At 33.0% G+C, this 23767-nt stretch overlaps 1 protein-coding gene across 1 annotated transcript in view; it reads left to right on the top strand.

Moving 5' to 3' along the window:
* The first annotated feature begins 5230 nt into the window (after nt 1-5230).
* tox2 (TOX high mobility group box family member 2) overlaps nt 5231-23767 on the top strand; it is a 187821-nt gene continuing 169284 nt past the window's right edge. The window contains exon 1 of the mRNA XM_067373447.1: nt 5231-5362. The gene's annotated coding sequence lies outside the window, so the exon portion shown is untranslated. The remainder of the gene's footprint in view (nt 5363-23767) is intronic.

The following is a 23767-nucleotide window of genomic DNA, read 5'->3' as shown; positions in this document are numbered from 1 at the left end:
TTTCTAAGGTGTTCTAGTTGCTAGGTGGTTGCTAGGGTGATGTGGGTGGTTGCTAGGGCATTTCAACAAAGTTTCTAAGGTGTTCTTGTTGCTAGGTTGTTGCCAGGGTGTTCTGGGTGGTTGCCAGGGCATCTCTACAAAGTTCCTATGGTGCTCAGAATAGTTGCAAGGTTGTTGCTATAGTGTTGCTGTGCTCTGAAATTCTGCATATGTAGATACGGTTGTGGTGATGATGGTGCGTCTGATGAATCAGCACAGATGATCTGAGGAGTCGTTCATGTCTGCAGCACAAGCACTGCCTTCACACACTCAACTCTAATTCTAGTGTGAGCTCTAGTCACTGTGATGCTTGCTTTAGGTTTGCTGATCTAAATACGAGTTTTTGTTAAGTACACGGCTCTCTTCTGCGCTCACGCAAACAAACAGGAGAAAACTCTGATAGCAGGAGTGTGGCGATAAAGACCGTTTTCGGCAGCTCGTCTCATTCTGCACAGAGCAAATCATCAGCACGTACAAACACGCCGCGGCTTTTGCATTATGCATCGGTGTGTTCAACGTACTTTTATTGTAGAAGCCGGAATCCCTCCTCCTCACCCGCAGCACCACAGCAAGCTTCTCATTTTCCCTGACAATAAAACGGCGCGCGGGCTGAGACTGATGAAAAACACGATTGCTCCTGATATCTTCTCAGCCTCCGATAAGGAGCGGTTGTGGTGTTTTAGGGAATGGGATTTGTGCATCATAAAATGGTAGTTTTATATGATGGAACTGGCTTTTTGGAAATACACTTCAAAATACAAATGCTGACTTTTGACTCCTGTGTTGTATTCCCATGGTGAAGAATATTGAATGATGTTTAGCTGAGGAAACTAGTGAACTGCAGCCGAGTTTTCTTTTTTTTTTTAATCTGTTGTTTTTCTTATTTATTTATTTACTAATATTGCAGTTAATTTATAAATTTACTAATGCATGTCAACTTTTTGTAGTTTTATAGTTTAGTTTAAGTTGTATAAATCAACTTGAGTCAATGTATTATGAATGAACAACAATAGTATTTTAATTAACATAAACCTAGATTAATAAATTCTGTAAAATGTATTGTTAATGCATTAACAAATAAAATATAGTTGCAAGCAGCAATTACGGGGTCAAGCCAAATAAGGCCATAAAAGAAAAAATATTTGTGGACATCTAGGATAAAACTGCTTAAATTACATCAGTTAAAGCATTGATAACACAGTAACATGGTTTACATTTTCTGAGCAGTAGGTGGCGCTATAGCGAAATTCAGCATGCACCCTCAAGTCATGCCTGTGATTACATGTACCAAGTTTTGTGTCAATACAGAAAACTTTTGCAAAGATACAGCCACATTTCCATTTTGGCGTGATCGCAGTCAAATTTCTTGACGCAGTATAAAACAATGGTTGGGTCTTTCAAAAATGTATTATTAATTTTTTTGTCATGAGTGTCTGTAGATGCTACATACAAAATTTTGTATGAGGAAAAAGTATAAAATTCAATATGGCGGACAGTAAGTATGGTAGAAATGGCAAATTTGGTATCGTAGGACTTGCCAACAAACTAATAATGTAAGTTAAATGACAATATGTTGAATTTTCCATATGTTATAAGCACATTCATAAATTTTTATTATATCTCTTGACCCCTAGGGAGCGCTGACCTAAAACTTTACAGGTCCTCTCAGAACATGGCCTTGATGAATCATACCGAGATTTGTAACGATACATTAATGCGTTCGTAAAACACCGCATTTTATGACAAAATTCAAAATGTCCGACCAAAGAAAATTTGATATTGTTCAATTCGGCATGCCTAAAGGAATCTAAGGAGAACATCCTCATAATTTTAGGACAAGGCATTCAAAAGTTATAAGCAAAAGTATCCATTTTTCCTATCTCGGCACCAGTAGGTGGCACTGTGATGATACTGTGATTGTACCCCCAAGTCATGCCATATACCAAGTTTGATATCAATACACCAAATCATTGCGAAGATACAGCATCAAATCCATTTTTGTGTGTTCATGTCAAATTAATTGACGGATTGGCCGATCAAAAATCTTTTATAACTTTTTGCAACTTTTACATACAAAATGTCTTGCAAATTGGACAAACGAGGAGGAGTTCGAAAAAGTAGGTTTTCCAAAGCTTTCCCTACAGGGCTGGACCCATTATGAGTTTAACCTTATTGTAAATTGCTACCTCATTTCTTTTAGTGAATTTTAAATAAATAATGTGAAAAAAGTTTTGTGCTATCAACCAGAATCAAAATCTGAAATCAGTTCTAGTGAATATTACTTAGTCTGTACCCCATTTATCCAGTTGATCAAAATAGAGCAAATCACCTTTTGAAAGTAACTCGATGCTTCAAATAAAGATTGTATCAGTTACAATGCTACACCAGAAGGTGGCGACAAGTGACTTGCATTTGTCATCGAATCATTCAATCAAGAGATTCATTCAAAAACACTGAGTCATCCAGTAATGAAACAACTAAAGTCTTTATAAATGAGTCATTGAATCATTCATTCAATCAATCAGATTAATTAATTCAAATTAAATATTCTTTTAAAAAGACTGCAGCAATTAACATTTCGGCATAACCTCATTTAACCAGTTACTTTAAGTCTAACTAACCTATTTGTCTCCATGTTCAGGATCACTTATGCCAAACCACATAACTTCATAAACTGTCAGATTAACTTTGAAGCTAAGCGGTTGAGATTGCTTATGGCACTCACATGCATTGTTCTTGAGCATAACGGCACACAAAACAACATGAGAATGTCCTTTTTTCTGAACTATATCACAGCTAATAGGCTTTCCAGTGCAATTACAGCTCTTTAGAATCAGGTAACCTTTAGATGATTTCAGATGTGAGTCATCCTCGTGTAATTTTAGTTGCTGTGCGCTTCTAACTTGATTGGCCTTGAAACAGACAATTAGATAAATATGACACGAAATGACGGGAGCTGGATTGTGATGGAATGGGCCTGGACTTCAGAGCATCTTTGCAACATGCATTCAACCTGCAGAATCATTCGCAAGCATCACTATTATGTATTGCCCATATTTAACTGTTATTTTTCAGTGATTGGGCTGTTAATTTTGCTGTCAAGACGTTTTAATGAGCAAAAATAAGCTGCACAAGTTATCGTTAAATTATTGTGATCTCGATTCAAACACCCACGCGATCTTATACCTAAATGACAGCGATTGGCCTGTATCTATTAAAGCTTTGACAAGTACAGTCACAGCGAACATTCAGATCTGCGTTCTGATCCAGAGAGAGCCGTTGTCATGTATAGGTATGAAACAGCTTCACAAACATTTCAACCACACAGTGTCATTATTTCTGTCTTACAATAATTCATATTATCACAGAAGTACTGAGATAAAAGTTTATAGCTCGGATATAAACACTGATGTCTGCAGAAGTGATCAAAATAGAGTGAATCACCGTTTGAAAGTAACTTGACGCTTTAAATAAAGATTGTATTGATTGAGTCATTGAATCATTCATTCAAGAGATTTGTTCAAAAATGCTGATTCATCCAGTAATGAAACAAGTGAAGTTTTTATGAGTGAGTCATTGAATCATTCATTCAAGAGATTTGTTCAAAAATGCTGATTCATCCAGTAATGAAACAAGTGAAGTCTTTATGTGTGAGTCATTGAATCATTCATTCAAGAGTTTCATTCAAAACACTGATTCATTCAGTAATGAAACAAGCCTTTGAGTGAGTCACTTAATCATTCATTCATGAAATTTGTTCAAAAATGCTGATTCATCCAGTAATGAAACAAGTGAAATTTTTATGAGTGAGTCAATGAATCATTCATTCAAGAGATTCGTTCAAAAATGCTGATACATCCAGTAATGAAACAAGTGAAGTCTTTATGTGTGAGTCATTGAATCATTCATTCAAGAGTTTCATTCAAAACACTGATTCATTCAGTAATGAAACAAGCCTTTGAGTGAGTCACTTAATCATTCATTCATGAGATTTGTTCAAAAATGCTGATTCATCCAGTAATGAAACAAGTGAAGTTTTTATGAGTGAGTGAGTCAATGAATCATTCATTCAAGAGATTCGTTCAAAAATGTTGATACATCCAGTAATGAAACAAGTGAAGTCTTTATGAGTGAGTCATTTAATCATTCATTCAAGAGTTTCATTCAAAACGCTGATTCATACAGTAATGAAACAAGCATTTGAGTGAGTCACTGAATCATTCATTCAAGAGTTTCATTCAAAATATTGATTCATCCAGTAATGAAACAAGTGAAGTCTTTATGACTGAGTCAGTGAATCATTCATTCACATCAAATGTTAAAAAAAAAAAAAATCTAATTCAATATTTTTTAAATAGACAGCAGCAGTTAACATATTATTTTGTTTAGTTGTTTGTTCAGAATCACGGGAGAATCGCGATCTCCATTAATTTATCCAGAATCATGCAGCTGAGGGAGAAACCCAAGCCATTCCCAAACAAACACTTTTTGTTCAAAAATGCCACTTTTAGCATGTTGCACATCAAAACTGTGTCCGAAATCATATACTAAGTAGGTACTGTATTTGATACAGAGCTTCACGTCTGTTGAGAAAGTATGGTTGTATAATATGCATGCATGTGAATGCCACTGAAAGCCACATTTTCTTTCTTTTCTTTCATTTCTTTCTTTCTAAAAAGGTATGAGCAAGGCCAAATAGAGCCTAATAAAGAGGCAAATTGCAATGCTAATGCATGCATTGTTTTTGTGCTCTGGAACAATGCGGCATAATGGAGCAAATGTCTGAATTTTCTGCAGAAAATGAAGCCACATGTTAGGATGATTACTGTGGGAAAAACTTGAAAGAGGCTTAATTGTACTGTATACATATGGTAATTATGATGATAGAGAGTGATAACTGTGCATCGCATCAGAAAACAGCTTCCTCTTTTTTTAGTTCTTGGCCTCAACGACAGATACCACAATGTGATATCAGACCATCTGTAAATTTTACAAATGCAAGTTGATCTTATGAAACGCAAAGTAACTTGAAGCAATCAAACTTTTATCTTAACCTGTGAAGGAAACGACAGTAACTTTAAAGGTGGTCTTGGCTTTTCAATGACATATTTAGCAATATGTGTAAGATTGAAACTTGACTGGTGGTTGATCAAAAGCCATAATGACCTTTAAGAAAAGACTGAGTTGTGCTGAAATCTCTCAGGTTTGTAGCTAAACTCCTGCACAGTCCTGTATACTTCGCAGTCAATCAACTCTAGCACCATGCTAATAACCCCTCGCGGTGGAAAAACCCCAGCTTTGCATGCTCTTGGACATATCTAAGGTATGGCAGTGCAGGATAAAGGTTAAGATAACTGTCGTCTTCAATTAGCATGTTTCAGTTCACAAATGAGCTAACAAAGCAGTTTTTGAACAGTCGTTTAACCTCATTCTGATGCATACTGTATGCTAAGCTCTCTTTTTTGTTTTTGATGTGAAAAGTTTTGTGTATTTGTGGCACGTGGGATCAGTGACCTTTTGCTGGTTTTTAACATTTAGTTTTCTGATTAAATTATGATAAATGCAGGTAGGAGATGATGGAACGATTAGCAGTTATCAGCGTTTTGTTTCGTTATTATACTGATCAACAATGTCAGAAACTATCCGGTATGTCCCATATATGTATATATATATAAATATAATTGTATTTTTTGTACATTAATCTTTTGCATTTAATTATATTGTTATATTATACATATTATATTATTATAAATATTTATTTAATTTTATTATTTTTTACATTAATCTTTTGCACTTAATTGTGTGTATTTTATATATATATATATATATATATATATATATATATATATATATATATATATATATATATATATATATATATATATATATATATAGTTTTATTTTTATATTAACATTTTGCACTTAATTGTATTATATTATATTATATTATATTATATTATATATTTAAATGTATTTTTACATTAATATTTTGCACTTAATTATATTGTGTTATATATATTATATTATTATATATATTTATTTAATTTTATATTTTTTTTACATTAATCTTCTGCACTTAATTGTGTTTTGCACTTTTGCACTTAAATATATATTTTTTTGCACTTTTCATTTTTTTGTGTTTTGCACTTTTGCACTTTAAAAAAAAAAAAAAAAATATATATATATATATATATATAAAGTTTTATTTTTTACATAATTACGTAATTAATTACTTAATAGTATTATATTATATTATATTATATTATATTATATTATATTATATTATATTATATTATATTATATTATATTATATTATATTATATTATATTATATTATATTATATTATATTATATATTATATTATATTATATTATATTATATTATATTATATTTTCACATTAATCTTTTGCATGCTTAATTATATAATATTAAATTAGAAATCCACTTAGTAGTCAGTACAGAGCTGTATTCTAAGACAGAAAATGGCTAGTAATTTAATTTTTTTATTTAGTGTTGTGATCATGTGCATTATTTACAGCTACTTTTCTATTTGATGTTTATTTGATTTTATAGATAATTTCCATAATTTTCAGATTGCACATTTTTAATTAATCAGTTGAATTAAAGTACTGTTTTTACATAAAAATAATTTCTAAGGGTCAAAATGTACATTTCCGACACTGTATAAAACAACTCTTTTTGTCAAGCATTTAGTATCCACGAAACAAGCGTTAAGCTTTATCAAATCAAAACATGTCAGCATCTTGTTTTTGTCACGCAACAGTCCTGACACCTGAAACTGAAATTAGCAGACGATGAGCATGTCAAAATATGTCAGGTGTGAAAACCAAATGGGCATGTGATTTCTTTTTTAGGCCCGAACAGCACTGAGGTGTGAACTTAATGATGCAAGAAATATAACAGCTGCTTTTAATGTCTGTAAGACCTGCACAAGGTGTGGTTCACGAAAGGCAACTCTCATTATGAGCTTAACTAACACCGCAACATCAAAGAAATTAAACATTACCTATGATAAACTGCATCTAAAAGTCATTCAAACAGCATTTTATGCATGCATTTTTAAAACAATTGTTGAATTATGTGAATTAAGAAAAAAATAGGACTTGAGATAAAGCTAAAAGGTGATTAAAAATAGTGAAAAACCTACATTTAGGTAAAGTGAAACCTATAATGTTGATGTAAAATCATCATAAAATGTCAAAAAAGTATTTTTTTCTACCTTGAAGCTGTTCACGTCAGACTTTCTGTTTAAATAAGCCTTTCCTAAGAAATTGAGTGTATACTTTAAAAAAAGCTGTGCTTTAAGTAAAACTACATTTCCTCTTGAATTAAAAAAGAAAATCCGCTAGATAGTGTCCTGCGCTTTAAAATGAAATTAAAAATGCAGTCTTTGATGTTTTCCCCTCGTTTCCCCTATCCTCCCTCTTTTTTTTTAAAGCATGCACATATTTTTTCCCTCTCTTTTCCATGGTTTTCTCTTTGGTTTGTTCCAAATTCCGAACCATCTGTGGGTATGTGATACTTCTCTTCAGTACAATGAGCCTGGGCAGGGAGGCAGTGTTTCCCATAATCCTCCAATTCATTCAACTCTCACATCATATCATGCAAATGGGGCTTGCTGTCTCAGGACCCGCAATCCTGTTCCAACCGTATGCCTGAGCCTTGTGCGATACAACAAATTTATTATGCATGCATCGCACTAGGCTTATGGTAATAAGGTATTAAATTAGTGCTGGACATTATTGCTCCCCCAGATCATTTCTGTTTCAGAGATTTTTCATAAAAGACATTGGATGTGAAGGGAAACAGATTGGAAGCCAGATGAGGTGACGTTCATTTTTCCATGCCTGTATTTGACATTTCGGATTGCTGCCGTTGCTATCACAGTTTTTCTTTTTTAGGTTTTTTTAAGCATCACGTTTGAACATACAGTCACAATTTTCATCTGTTAAATCTTGGAAATGAAACCAAATTTGTCCTCAAATGTGGTGCGTGTAAATACACTTGACTTGATGAAGTTTGGCTGAGAGAATCGTTGTGGAATCGCACGTTCACCATAATTTGGCCGTGTAATAGTGTTTTCTTAATGGAACAGGCGGATTGTAAACATTAAATGGAACCTATAATTCCCCTTTCACAAGATGTAATATAAGTCTCTGGTGTCTCCAGAATGTGTGTGTGAAGTTTCAGCTCAAAATCCCCCACAGATCATTTATTATAGCTTGTCAAATTTGCCCCTATTTGGGTGTGAGCATAAACACGCTGTTTTTGTGTGTGTCCCTTTAAATGCTAATGAGCTGCCTGATTTCCAGAAGAGGGCGGAGCTTTAACAGCTCAACAACAACAAAGCTGGAGAATCTTACGCAGCCAAAATGACGATTGTCAGTAATGGTATTCATGTAATAAATTGATGTAGTTGCTGTGGAGTTGATTCAACTCATCCACTAGCATGTGCCGTCATGTTCATCTTTTGTGTTGAATTGACCCTCGTTTGTGAAGCAGTCCGGCGTAATATCAACATCACTCTACTAAAACAACTCTTCCTCTTCTATAAAGCAGCCAAACATGGCCCCGCCCCCTTTGTTGTGTGTTCTCGGGGGCGGGGTTTATGCAAATTTTAGGGCAAGAAGCTCGTTGTAGTACCTACCAGCCTTAAACAGAGAATTCTTCAAAAGAAAATATCTCCCTTTGCAATGAACTTCTGAATTTCCCAGAATGCATTATTGCGTTGATTTTATTTGAAATTCAAAAATCCTCAAAGGTTTAATGGCCTTACAGGAATAGAGTGCAACAGTCGGTTCTGGAAGTCAAAACTTCAACTTATAAACCTTTATAGACAGCCTTGTGAGTAACGAGGTTGTTAATCGTTAGTATTTGCTTCTATTTAAGCCATTAGCCAGCATTATTTCTACTTAATTCTAAAATAATCGTGTTTAACAGCGGAATCTGTGGTGAAGAACTACATTACCCATGATGCTGTACTGAAAATTCACCAATCAGAAACAAGCAGAGTGTGCCAAAAGAGCTCTTTAGCTCCACCCACTCCCATGAAGCACTGCGAATGACGTAATCAAGTCGGCCTCTCAAAATACTTCAATATTTATATGCATATTTTGCAATAAACTTAATCTGTTAACTGTCACTGGGCCTACAGCCATTATTTAAAACAGTAATATTCTATACTAAACCTAAATTAAACTATATATCATTTGAAAGCTTAGAACTTTTTCATATTTGGTGACTGATTTCCAAAATAAATTACAGAGGAGCAGTAATTTGTCAAGGGATGTTCAGACCTTTATTTTGAAATTTGCGATGAACATGAAAAATCATTAAAGAAACATGTTTGTTTTCATGCCAAGAGTTCAAAAGATAACATCCATTCAATTTTTTTGAGGAAAAAAGGTCTGAAAATATGTTTAATATAAAAAAAAAAATACATTTATGATTGTGGCGGCGATCTATAGCCCACATACATGTTGTTTTTATATTTATTAGAGGATGAATTCATATTAAATTCTGCCAAACTTCCCAAACTACTTCTATATAGGATGTCTACTTCATAAATTGTGTGAAAATAATGGTTCAGATCACTCAAACCATATATGGAAATGGAAGCGCCCTTATATGGTCAGTAATGGAGCTTGGGTGTCATCAAGTGAAACAGCGTGGTACTGCGCCCAAACAAAATCTTACTGAAAGCTCATTTTTTGAGATATCAACCTGAAATTTGGAATACAACGTGTTCAGATTTCTGGCTTTGATTTTTTTTTGCATTTTTAGAGTAAAACTTATATATTTTATATAAAATATTATATTTTTACATTTTACATTTTACTTACATAAGTTATTTCACTTCTACAATAATCTGCTAAATTTCAAGACCAGCCTTATGTCTATATTCCAATGTATTCTTCAATTACAACCATTTAAAGGGATAGTTCACCCAAAAATGAAAATTTGATGTTTATCTGCTTACCCCCAGGGCATCCAAGATGTAGGTGACTTTTTTTCTTCAGTCGAACGCAAATTATGATTTTTAACTGCAACCGCTGCCGTCTGTCAGTCAAATAATAGCAGTAGATGGGAACTTCAACTATAACAGTAAATAAAACTTGCTTAGACAAATCAAAATTAAAACCTGCGGCTCGTGACGACACATTAATGTCCTAAGACACGAAACGATCGGTTTGTGCGAGAAACCGAACAGTATTTATATCATTTTTACCTCTAATACACCACTATGTCCAACTTCATTCATTTTTGGGTGAACTATCCCTTTAAGTTTGGATAGTGCGTTTTCATGTCTATAAAAAAAGTTGGAGTGACAGTCAACAGGTTAAAATATGTATGTATTATATTATATTTATCCATCGTTTTTAACTCTTTTATGCTGTTTGCAATGCTTCATGGGATTGTAGTTCTTTCCCTCACTAAAGCTGTTAGGTACCTGAAATAAGTAAATGACGCACATTGTTGCATCACATTGTAGATCACTTTATTGCTAATTGCATCACACAAAAGCCCTATAAATCATTCTAGATCATGAATATGCAACACTTTATCAATCAGTGCCTGTCGTGACGAGTGCTGACGGCTCACGTAAGATTACACATTTAGTTATGTGTTACTGTGGCCCTCAAAAGAGTCTTTGTACTTCATTATATTTATATGACAATCGCACAATAACAACACGAGGAAATCCCTGGATCCACTGGGATCGTTGCAGCAGCAAGTAAACACTCATTATGAACTTCCTGAGGAACAAAAAGCGATTAGCAAACATCTTGTTTCATAATGTGGAGCAGCATTTTTTCTCTTTGATCGTGTGGTCGACGTGGTCTTGAATGGAAAGTACAGTCGAGTTTTAGCTTCACAGGTTAGAAATGAGATTTTTGGGGCAGCAGGAGGTTGATTTTTAGGGTCACAAATGCAAAGAAACGAAACTATCACACGTTTCATGACACGCTATTATGTTCTTTTGTACATAAACTGGCATGAGGTGTTGGAAACAAAGTGAAAAAATGACGCCTCTGCAGAAAAACCTACAAGGTGTCGTGAAGCGGTAAACGCTTGCAAGAGCTTCTCAAAATGTCGGCGCTCGGCCACACGAATACTGAGCGATAATGTCCAGAACTGCCGCTGGCGTTTGACTGAACGACCTGTATCAAATCAGCTAAAGCAGAGTTAAATGAACTGCATTTAATTGTGTTAAATTTCCCTCAGTGGGAGTTGATTTAACTACAGTGGTTTGGCTTTTCACAGTACCGTTAGACACGTTAATTGAGAATCAGTACAGGCGAGAAACCGCCGGCTGCTTTTCTCAAAACCTTTCTCTCTGTTTTCAAACACCGTTTGTGCTGATTGCATGAGTTTCTTCTCTTAAAACATCCAAAAGCGATTTACTTAAAAACACATCAAAAGCAGCAGCTACATACTGAAAGTGTGAAGAATAACCGGACTAAATAATTTGTTGAGTTTCTTCTTTGCTTTAATCACAGCATCACTTGAACAAAACCTGATGATCATGTTCTCCAGCATGAGCTTCAGAAGAAGAAAAACATCTGACCGTCACATGATCAATCACACTTATTTACTTACTGCTCGTGAGCAGCTTATTTCATGAAAACAGGATTAGATTGCAACTTTTTAACTGGAATTGTGAGTGTCCATATTCTGTGACAGAAATAGTGCAGAATCTTTCAATATTTAAAATTAAAAATATATATTTATAAAACCTTAAATATAATATTTAAATAATAATATTAAATAACACTAACATTAAATGATAATATTATTTCTTTAAAAAATTAATTTAATATGAAATAAAATTAATTTTTAACATTAAATGAGGTGAATAAAACACTAATGTTAAATAATATTATTAAAAAAGTTAATATTAAATAAATCAATATTAAATAGTATTTAGTGAATCAATATTAAATAAAATAGTTATTAATAAAAGTATTAAATGTTAAATCAATATTAAAAACAATAATATTAAATAATAGCATTAAATATTAAATAAAAAATATGAAATAATAATATATATAAAATAAATTAATATTATATATATAATTAAAATAATATTAAATAAAAATTAAATCATTATATAAATAAATGATAAATAAAACACTAATATTAAATAATAGTATCAAATATTAAATGAATATTAAATAAAACAATAAAATTAAATGGTAATATTATATAAAATTAACATTAAATAAAACAGTAATATTAAATAATAGCATTAAATATTAAATAAAACAATATGAAATAATATTATATAAAATAAACTAATATATAATTAAATTAATATTAAATAAAAATTAAATCGTTATATAAATGAAAAATAAATATAAATGATAAATAAAACACTAATATTAAATAATAGTATCAAATATTAAATTAATATTAAATAAAATAAATCTAAATAGTAATATTATATCAAATTAACATTAAATAAAACAGTAAAATTAAATAATAGCATTAAATAAAAAAATATGAAATAATATTATATATAAAATAAACTAATATATTATATATAATTAAATTAATATTAAATAAATTAAAACGTTATATAAATGAAAAATAAATATAAATGATAAATAAAACACTAATATTAAATAATAGTATAAAATATCAGATTAATATTAAATAAAACAATAAAATTAAATAGTAATATTATATAAAATTAACATTAAATAAAACAGTAATATTAAATGATATTAAATAACACAATATGAAATAATATTATATATAAAATAAACTAATATATATAATTAAATTATGATAAATAAAACACTAATATTAAATAATAGTATCAAATATTAAGTGAATTAAATTAACATTAAATAAAACAGTAATATTAAATAATAGCATTAAATATTAGGTAAATATTAAATAAAACAATATGAAATTATATATATATATATATATATATATATATATATATATATATATAATATATATTATATATATATATATATATATATATATATATATATATATATATATAATGTATGATGAAATCAATATGAAATATGATCAAATATTACATGAATCAATATAATCAATAAATAAAACAATAACATTAAATAATATTATATATTAAATAAATTAACATTAAATAAAACAGTAATATTAAATAATAGCATTATATATTAGGTAAATATTAAATAAAACACTTATGTTAATAGCATTAAATATTAAGTAAATTAATATTAATTAAACCAATAAAATTAAATAATTTTATATATAAAATAAATTCATACTACATAAAACAGTAATATTAAATAATAATATTCAAATGTTTATTTTTATAAATGTTTGTTTATTTAATAATTTGTATTTCTCAAAATCATAAACATTCTTTATTTCCAGGTTGCAGATTTTTGGACACACTGCCTGTGACTCAGCGCGGCGCATCATAATAACCATTATTTCTGTAATTCTGTCATATTCACTCAGATTAAAGCCATGCATTAATAACGTTTTCATGACTAATTAATAGTTTGCACCTTGCCAAGAATCGTTTTCTTCCACCACTAATTCTAATTGGTCCAATTAATCATGCAAAAGGTAATTAGCATAGTCAAATGAGACGTGAAGCTTGTTGGTGCTCCGGGGAATTTGCCATGTTTTTTTTCTTCCTCTTTTTGATACAAATAAAGAATTAGTCAAGGGTGGTGGTAGATGGGATCCCGGGCGTTCTCACCATAATACTAATGACCGTGCGTCTTTGTGGTGTGGCGCGTGGGAATGACAGATGCATTCACGCAGGGAACTGGCACATCAATAGAGAGAGAAGCGCTCAATGAGGGATGTACATGAGAGAACAATTGCAGAAAAAGAGGAACACTTCCTGTCTGGAGTTTGAGTTTAAATAGATATGAGAGGTAAAGTGCTCTGTGTTCAGACCTTTTTGTGCAGTCGCACTCAAAATTGATCAGTTTGTCAGAGGATTGAAGCAGAATGACTGCCTTAGATCATTTCTTTTTCTTTACACTGAGACGTTATTATAGGAGGAAAACCTTGAAGGATGCTCATCCTGAGAAACAGACCTCTCAAACTGTGCTTAAATGTACCAAGATCGCAAAGTTTACAGTTCTAACTTCAGGAGAAACATCTGTGATCTTTATTTATAAGAGTGTAACTGTAAGTCTTCTAAAACGCAAATGCATTAACTAGGATATCACATAAATGAACTTCCAGCATATATTTCTTAAGCTCACTGAGTCTCATAACTGTATCGGTACATCCACGCGTTTCAGACTGGCTTTGTCTGAGATTGAAAGCAACAGAGCGTGATTTTATTTCTTTATTTCTCTTCTTATTTATTGCTGTGAGATGTGACATGGAGAACAGGTCCAGCTCCTCATACGCTGTCAGCTGTGATTGGCACGAGTCTGGCAGCTTATTTATTTCACTGGGGTTTGATCAATACACTGGAGTTCTAGCTAAATTGCCTCCATTGCTTATGGCTCACAGAGAGAGTGAGGGGGAGAAGAGCCGGCCTCGGTCTGAAATGCACAGGAATATGTTGTCAAAAATGATCTGTTTGCATTGGTAGACTCCAACGAGCCCACATCGAAAATAGACAAAGAATTGGGCAAAATCAGCTTGAGCAAGTTAAATTCACTTAAACATGTATACATGAATATATACAGTATTTAGTGCTGTCAAATCGATTAATTGTATCTAACATAAAAGTTTGTAGTTTATATATAATTATATATATACATATATATATATACACACATATACACACATATACACACACACACAAGCTTTTATGTTAGATGCGAATGCGATTAATTGTGATAGATAGATAGATGGATAGATAGATGGATAGATGGATAGATAGATAGATGGATAGATAGATAGATAGATAGATAGATAGATAGATAGATAGATGGATAGATAGATAGATGGATAGATAGATAGATAGATAGATAGAATAATCGGACAATAGATAGAACGAATTAACATTCGAATTAATGATAGAACGAACTAATGATTGATAGAACAAACTAATTGTTGATAGAAGAACGATAGAAAGAATGAACGATAGATGGTTTGAATGAAAGATAGAATGAACAAACAAACAATAGATAGAACGAACAAATCAACTATACATAGAATGAACGACAGAACAAACAAAAATCAATAGATAGAATGAACGAAAAAATTATAGATATAGATAGAACAAATGTTAGATAGAACGAATGAACAATAGAACAAATGAAAGAACAAACAAATTGTAGATAGAACGAACTAACAATAGTTCGAACAAAAGATAGATAGAACAAACAAATGAACTGTAGATAGAATGAACGGACAATACAATTAATAAACGACAGAACAAACAAAAAATGATAGAATGAATGATAGAATGAACGAATGATAGAAAGAACGAATGAATGAAAGATAGAACGAACAAACTGTAGATAGAATGAACGAATGAACGAACGAACGATAGATAGATCGATAGATCTAACGAAAAAACGTTAGAATTAATGATAGAACGAACAAATGATTGATAGAACAAACTAACTGTAGATAGAAAAACAATATAATGCATGAACAATAGAACAAATGATAGAACGAACAAATGAATGATAGAACAAACAAACAAAAGAAAGAACATAGTTTGAACGAAAGATCGAACGAAAGATCGAACGAACAAACGAACGATAGATAGATAGATAGATAGATAGATAGATAGATAGATAGATAGATAGATAGATAGATAGATAGATAGATCTATTTCTTTTACAGATAAAATTAGCCAAAAAAAAGATTTAACTTAGACTGAAAAGTCAAACATTATGAAATGCCCTTGAGAAGGATGCAATACTAATGCAATACTAGAAATTGCAAAGTTAAGGCATGACCAATGGACAGTGAAATCCTCACTGGGAGAGAAAAGACACGTTAACTGCAATAGAATTAAGATGAAGAATTAGGTGTGAAACCATCAGGAACCCTTTAGTCTCCAGCGCCACCATTTCCCAGTACTGAAACCTACCTGGAGTCTTCAGAAGTGCCAGCTGTCAGGATCTCAGAGACGAGGTAAAGAATCCTAAAAAATGACCCCCACTTAATAAGAATCACAAGCTGAAGTGTTGTGAAATACATGTAGACTGATTTTTATTGACTTTATAAACAGACGGATTGAGAGTGACTCTTGAATTACCAGCAGCACATCCTCTTGAACCACAGTTTGAAGAGTTCATCCGGTAGCAAGTTTTGGCAGTTCATTTTTAGTCCATCTCCTATCCTGAAAAATCCTGAAAATCTTGCAGAAATGGATTAAAAATGAACTGAAATGTATTTTCTGTTCCCATTGATCCTGTGTTAGGCTCCTTTCCTCAGCTCCCTTGTTTGTTGCTATGGTGATTAATTACCCTCACCTGTCCCTTGTTAGCCCCTCTTTATCTCGTGTGTATTTAAACCCAGTGTCTTGTCCACTGATGACTGTTTTGTTGATGTGCTCGGTTTAGTTCCTTGATATTCAGGTTTATTTGTTCATTAAGTTTTCCAAAATGGTGCACGCTAACTACAAAAGATGGAAAAAGCTTCCATTTTCATGTAAAAACTCTGTTTCTGCTACGAAAAGTGTATAAAACAATGAAATTTAATGTCATTTTACTTACACATTTTGAATAAATGAGTCTGTGAATACATTTCTGTGGAGGGAAATAGGCAAGCTAGGCATATATTATCAACATAAATGAAGATTATCATAGAATGGTCAGTTGAAGTACTTATGAAATGGAAATAAATACAAACGGAACATGCACAAAACTACAAATGCAAATATTATGATATATTCTTATCAAAAAGCTTCGGATGTAACATCATGTGGTTATAAAATTGTATATATATATATATATGTATGCTTTCCATTATTTTGCAATTCATTCAATACAATTACTATGCATGAATACTGTAGTTCTGTAGCTTTTTCAGTTTTTCTGAGTAATTAGATTCAATGTGCTCTTGACTTCACTGGAACAACTTTGCTTTTGTAAATGTTCTTGAAAAGACACACTTGTCCATCTTGATCTCGTTCACATTCGCTGTATGTAGCTGCTTTAAATAGCTCTCAGTTAACCAGAAGACTTTGAAGTGTTTTTGACGGTTGCTTCTTGATTCTGTGACATTTTAGTCCCAAACCACCTGCACATCAATACAGAGAGAAACGATCAGAAAGAAAGATAGAGAGAGGGAAACAATGAGAGAGAGCTGGACTGGACCTTTGCCAACATATTATTGTGGTTACATCACTTCCTCTTTCAGAGACCAGAGGAAAATCTCATTGCTCTTTCATAGTTATGTTTCATTTACGTTTCAATTTTGTCTCATTTGCTCTCAGTGTTGTCTTGGAGATTCAATTGTGATATTAAAACACAGTTGAATCATAATGTATATGACACGTGATCGTCCAAATGTACAGTATTTATACTCCTTCTTTGTGAAGGTTGTTTACATGTATGGCATTTTGGGAAATTTCTAGCATGTCAAATCAAACTAAAAACATGGACACATCAAGTCTGTATTTTTAGGAACGTAAACATTGTTAATCTAATTGTGGCTGCATAAATATTTGATATTAAGTAAATTAGATCGCAAGCTAAAAACATTTTTATAAATGGATTTCTATCTGGGAGTCAATGCCATTAGCGGCCGGTCGCTGCTGCCGCGGGGGTCCGTAATTAACTCCAGTCAAGTGTGGCTAAATATTTTTGACATTTTTCCTCGTGCAGAATTAACTGTCACAGTGGAGAGAGAGTAACCATCTTGTCACGTCAGGTTTATATAAGGCCGTCTCTCTCAGTAAAGCTCATGATGGACGGAGATGATGGAGTACACACATGTAAAGTAGATGTGAGCTCTTACCAAGCTGGATTTTCACCCTCTTTTAATTTTCATTTTAACGTGCGTCCTCTGACACGGCTGTGTTCACACTATCTCTGTGTCAAAATGCTCTTCAGTGGCTTTTTTGGGTGCAAGAGTCACACTTATTGAACACTTTGATAACAGCACAGGATGTCACAGCTACATACTGAACATACAGCAAAGCCACATTTTAGCAGCAAATTGTTGGAGACATTACAAAAGGAATGGTTTAGAATGATATGATAGTGTACTGCATACTATGCATGCACTGTGTGCTGTCTATTATTTAAAAAAAATTCATTGGTAATGAAAGGTGTCATAGTTACTAGTGCTGACCCCTGACCCCTGTCCACTGCCGAAAGCACCAACAGTGCACACGTGAGCATCAGAACTGGAACGTGGATGGCCGGGTGCGTGTGCGTCGCTTACCTGGGGATTACATGGCACCAGGATGCACTATGGGAAGAAGGCAAGCCGGCGGAGGCAGTGTGATGCTTTGGGCAATGTTCTGCAGGGAAACCTTGAATGTGACTTTGACACGTACCACCTACCTAAGCATTGTTTCAGACCATGTACACCCTTTCATGGAAATGGTAGCCCATTCCGTGGGGGCTGTGGACTGTTTCAGCAGGATAATGCTCCTGACACAAAGCAAAAATGGTTCAGGAATGGTTTGAGGAGCACAACAACGAGTTTGAGGTGTTGACTTGGCCTCCAAATTCCCCAGATCTCAATCCAATCCAGCATCTGTGGGATGTGCTGAACAAACAAGTCCGATCCATGGAGGCTCCACTTCACACCTTACAGGACTTAAAGGATCTGCTGCTAACATCTTGGTGTCAGATACCACAGCACACCTTCAGGGGTCTAGAGGAGTCCATGCCTCGACGGGTCAGGGCTGAAAGTGGGACCAACACAATATTAGGAAGGTGCTCATAATGTTATGCCCGATCAGTGTATGTATAAATACACACAGCTATTCTCTGAATATACTGGAATGCTGTCAGTCTGAAACACAGTCAATGCACTTATTTTAATTAGTAATCAGATCTGGCACATGAACAAGTATGAATCATACTTGTTCATTTACCAAGTGCTGATGTTCATGACAAAGGTCATCATCACTGTAACAAGATCCTCAAGTGTATCTATCTATCTATCTATCTATCTATCTATCTATCTATCTATCTATCTATCTATCTATCTATCTATCTATCTATCTATCTATCTATCTATCTATCTATCTATCTATCTATCTATCTATCTATCTATCTATCTATCTATCTATCCGTCTGTCTGTCTGTCTGTCTGTCTGCATCACCTTGTCAGATTGTCTTTCCTCTAAGTGAAGATGTCTGAGTTGATTTCCTGCTTTTGTAACCCTGATCATCATTATGCAAAGACACTCATGCAGAAGGATTATGTTACACTCTAATACTAGTCATAAATAGCTGAAAAGTGATAACTTCATTTGATTCTTATTTCATACCCTTTAGTGCGCAACACAAGAATCCCACTTTGTTTAGTATTGAAAGCATTTCCAATTCCATCACATTTGGGAGTATGAAAATCAAGTTAATTTTGTATCTGTCAGATGCAGCTGAAAACCTATTGAAGACCTACAGTATATGAGATGACGCGTCATTCCAAGCCTGAGCAATGTTCACAATGCTCTTTTTCATTCAATGCAAGCGTACTGTGGCCAGTGGCTGTCGCGATCGCTTCTCTTCAGCCGTTAATATAATTGGCGCCAAATTTGGTGCAATGCATCTTTTGAGGGAGAGTAAATTAATTCTCAATTTTGGGTGAAATATTTTGTTAATAAATGAGAAAACAGGCTTTTTTGTCTCACTCCATCATTAACCCATCCTCGTGCAACCAATAAACAAAATGTAACCCTCCATCTCTTTGTTTTTAATGAACTCAGTGATGGAAATGTATTCAATATCTACACAAACTGTCAAATTGTGTGAAGGAAGCATTTACAGAAGATTGTACAGCCTTACTTTTGCAATGAAATGTCACATAATAAAGCTTAAAGTCAACATGAAATCAAAACAACTTGTATTTTTGTGAACAATTCATCATGTTATGCTGAAGAAGAAAATGTTTTCCTCATAATAATAATAATAAGATTTGCTCCACCTCTAAAACATCATCTCCCAGACAGCATTCGAAAACAGTCAGCAATTCCATAAAAAAATAAAATTACAAACAAGGACAAATAAATAAATAAACAATTTAGTCTACTACTAATAATAGCCAACTATGCAACAATCGTAATCAAATGTAAAAATAAAACTCGGATATAGTCTTTGCTGTATGAATTAAATATACATTGATCCTTATTAAAGTTACTAAGGAGATTCTCCTTTTCTTTTGTAGTTTGATTAACGACACAGACAGCAGCAGGTTTATTAGGCTGCTGTCACTTTAAGACCGAATGCACAGATCTAATATAATGACAAGCATTGATTTCTTTTCCAACAGTTTATGTTCACTTAAGACATAATCGACTGCGTTTAAATGAAAAGTCCGCAAGATAGGCATTTTGACATATTTTTGTGTGTATTTGTTCATTTAAGCGCACACCCGAAGCCCAAAGTAGCCTATACCTGTCCTTGTTCCACTTTATCTCGGATCATGTGCACAGAAATCCTCTTTTTTAAAGTCTTCTAAATTTCTAAGTTTTCTCTTTCGCAGCTCAATATGTTTTTAACTTTTTTCTTAGTGTCGAGCACGTCCAACAGGAGACTGTATACTACAGCAGGCATGCATCCCTAGTCATTAAATCACCAGAGAGCAAGGGGGCCCCCTGGTGGTTCAGATGCCCTATGCAACTTGCGTACTTTGCGTATAGGGACGACTGATGTACACTTTGATGTACACTTTACTATCCCATGATGACACAGCTTGCTTCCAATTCCTTACACACACAAGAATTGAACCTTCTATAAAATAATCATTCATAAAGTTTGAATAGGTTGAAGCGAATTACAAGGGTGTTTGCAGTGGGATGTTTACATTAATTTCGCGTCATAAAAGCATTCTGAGGTGCAAGTACATTCTCAGACTCTTCAGCGCTCTTCTTCATTAGCATTTGAGCGTGTGGTTAAAAACTAGCCGAGAGCGCCATCTGCTGTTAAAGACTAATCTCAGAGAGAGTATCGCGATGCATTCAGAAAATCTCAGAATCGAGTGATGATTTATTGTCCCAGCCCTTGTAATTACTTATTCAAAATAAGTACCTACTCAGACGAGTATGCGATTTGGGACACAGCCCTAGACTGAACAATGTTATTGATTGTTCATCAATTGTTTGCACAGATCACAGATCTGTAAAATCCGGCTCCATACCAACACGCAATGCCCACTTTTCACAATCCAGTCCATTCTAGATGTATAAAATCAAGTCATGTACATTTCTGCAGGCATTAAGGAAGTGGAATTGTGTTGTCGATGCAGTTTCATGTGGTCTTTAACAGTCGCTGTCTTGCATCTACCTGAAGTTATTGAGTTAATTTAACTTCCCTATTGCTTATTTCATTGCAAGACAATTAAAGTGCGAGCTCAGATGAACCGTGCAAATAGAAACCTGCCCGAAACCCTCAACAAAACACAATAAACGCTGCAGAAAGAGCTTCTGGTGTGGTTTTGCAGAGAGCTCAGGAGAGCAATCACTGCTTATGAAAGCATATGCTGCTCTCTGCAAGTCATTTAATTAGACTGAATGCTTGTTTCACTTTCTCTAATGAAACACAATAAGACTTGCGTGGCACGGATCCGTTTTGTATCCTTTTTTTTGACTGTGGGTTAAAAAACAAATCTAAATCTAATGAGATGAAAACACACACAGACCTCTCTCTATGCTTTTCTGTCATGTTTTTTTCCCTTTCCTTCCAACCAAAGCTTAAATAAGTCCCATCATCTCCATGACAACCGATGCGCCGGCAACATAGAAACATATTAATGTAAAACCATGGCAACGTTTTCCAATTGAATTAAGCAGCACCTGTGCACATTACAGAAGGAGATAAAAGAGCGGAGCGCTGGTGGGGCTGTTACACACAGCTGTGCCCACACGCCTTCAACTTCCACCATTATTCCCCAACAAATCCAACATTTTGTGTTGTTTATATGCACATATGCCTTATATGAGACGAAAGACATGAGATCTTCTTCAGGTTGTGGTCAAAGTGATGGTGATAGTTCATCTATAGTGTATCATTTCACTTGAGTGAAGTGTTGCTGATGTGGTAAATAATGAGTGAATGTCAGATCTTCAGATGTTCTGGACAGTCACGGAGTCTATAAACAGAGAGAGAGAAATTAGTATCAAATAAGAGGAGATGACAGGGTCATCATATATATATATATAATATATATATAGTAGTCAACATTTGAAGTGGATCAAAAAAGAAAAAAGTTCATCAAGTTGTCCTAAGAAGGTTTTAGTACAACTTTGAAAGGTTTTGATCCACTATATATATATATATATATATACATTTTGTTATATTTTACATTAAATATTAAATATTTTACATTAAATATTAAATTATAATATATATAGTATATATATATATATATATATATATATATATATATATATATATATACATACACACACACTTAATTATACAAAATATTTTTTATTCATTTTTTTCTAATTTGTCAGTTATTCTTATAATATAATGTGCAAAGAAATATTTTGTATTAAGTAAAATTATAATTTTATATATATATATATATATATATATATATATATATATATATATAAATATATATATATATATATATATACAATTATAAAATTATATATACACACACACAAATATATATTCCGTTGCACATTATATTATCAGAAGAATTGACAAAAAAAATTAAATTAAAAAATTATTTCAAAATGTATATATTTATAATTAACTTATATATAATTTTTATTTAATACAAAATATTTAATTGCACATTGTATTATCAGAAGAAATACAGGTTATAAAAAAAATTAATTAATTTTTTATTTTTATTTTGAATAATTAAAAGTGTGTATTTATGCATATCAGCAGAACTGAAAATTTATTTCAGAATTTATTTCACTTTTCTTTCTAAATTACAGTACAGTTGTGAATCATGATTTGCTACTTGCTAATTAAGAGTCAGTGCTATAGGGTGAATATTTGCATGTTGATGCTTCAGTATGATGTATGCATCAGATATATTTGCATTGAGTGTTGGACTTTTAATTAGGAGCATCTTAGAGAGCATTTGATCATACAGAAGAGAATTACTGTACATTTTCAGTGTATACTTGACAACACTTTGAAGCCAGAAGTCTTAATATGTGTGTGTGTGTATGGAACACAGTAGAAAGATTTCCAGATTCTCCATTGTGTGTTTTATTCTCCAGCGCTGGAATAACAGTATCTCTCCATCAGTAATGAATGGAGCTCACAGTCACCTTCATACAGCAGCAGCATCTCTCATCCGAACTAACGGAGATGGAGAACGCTTTCAAGCTAAAGATCTCATACTCTCCTACATCTCGACCGCGCCGTAATTGCTGAATATTATGTTCCACATGCTGAAAAATAACAGCTGTATCTTATGAATATTTATGATAAACATAGCTATTGGTGATAAATATTTAATTGTAGCTCTTTCAGAGGCCTGTTCATATGCACAGACTGAGAGAGGCCTGTTTAACACTCGTTCTATCGATCTATCTGTTTGTCTGTCTGTTGTTCATTCATTCTATCATTCCTTCTATTTGATCATTCGTTTGTTCATTCTGTCATTCGTTCGTTCTG

This window comes from Chanodichthys erythropterus, chromosome 21 (genome assembly GCF_024489055.1).
Source record: "Chanodichthys erythropterus isolate Z2021 chromosome 21, ASM2448905v1, whole genome shotgun sequence".
NCBI classification, from domain to species: Eukaryota; Metazoa; Chordata; class Actinopteri; order Cypriniformes; family Xenocyprididae; genus Chanodichthys; species Chanodichthys erythropterus.
The sequence above is the reverse complement of the archived record's forward strand: the minus strand, read 5'-3'. Positions and strand labels throughout refer to the sequence as shown.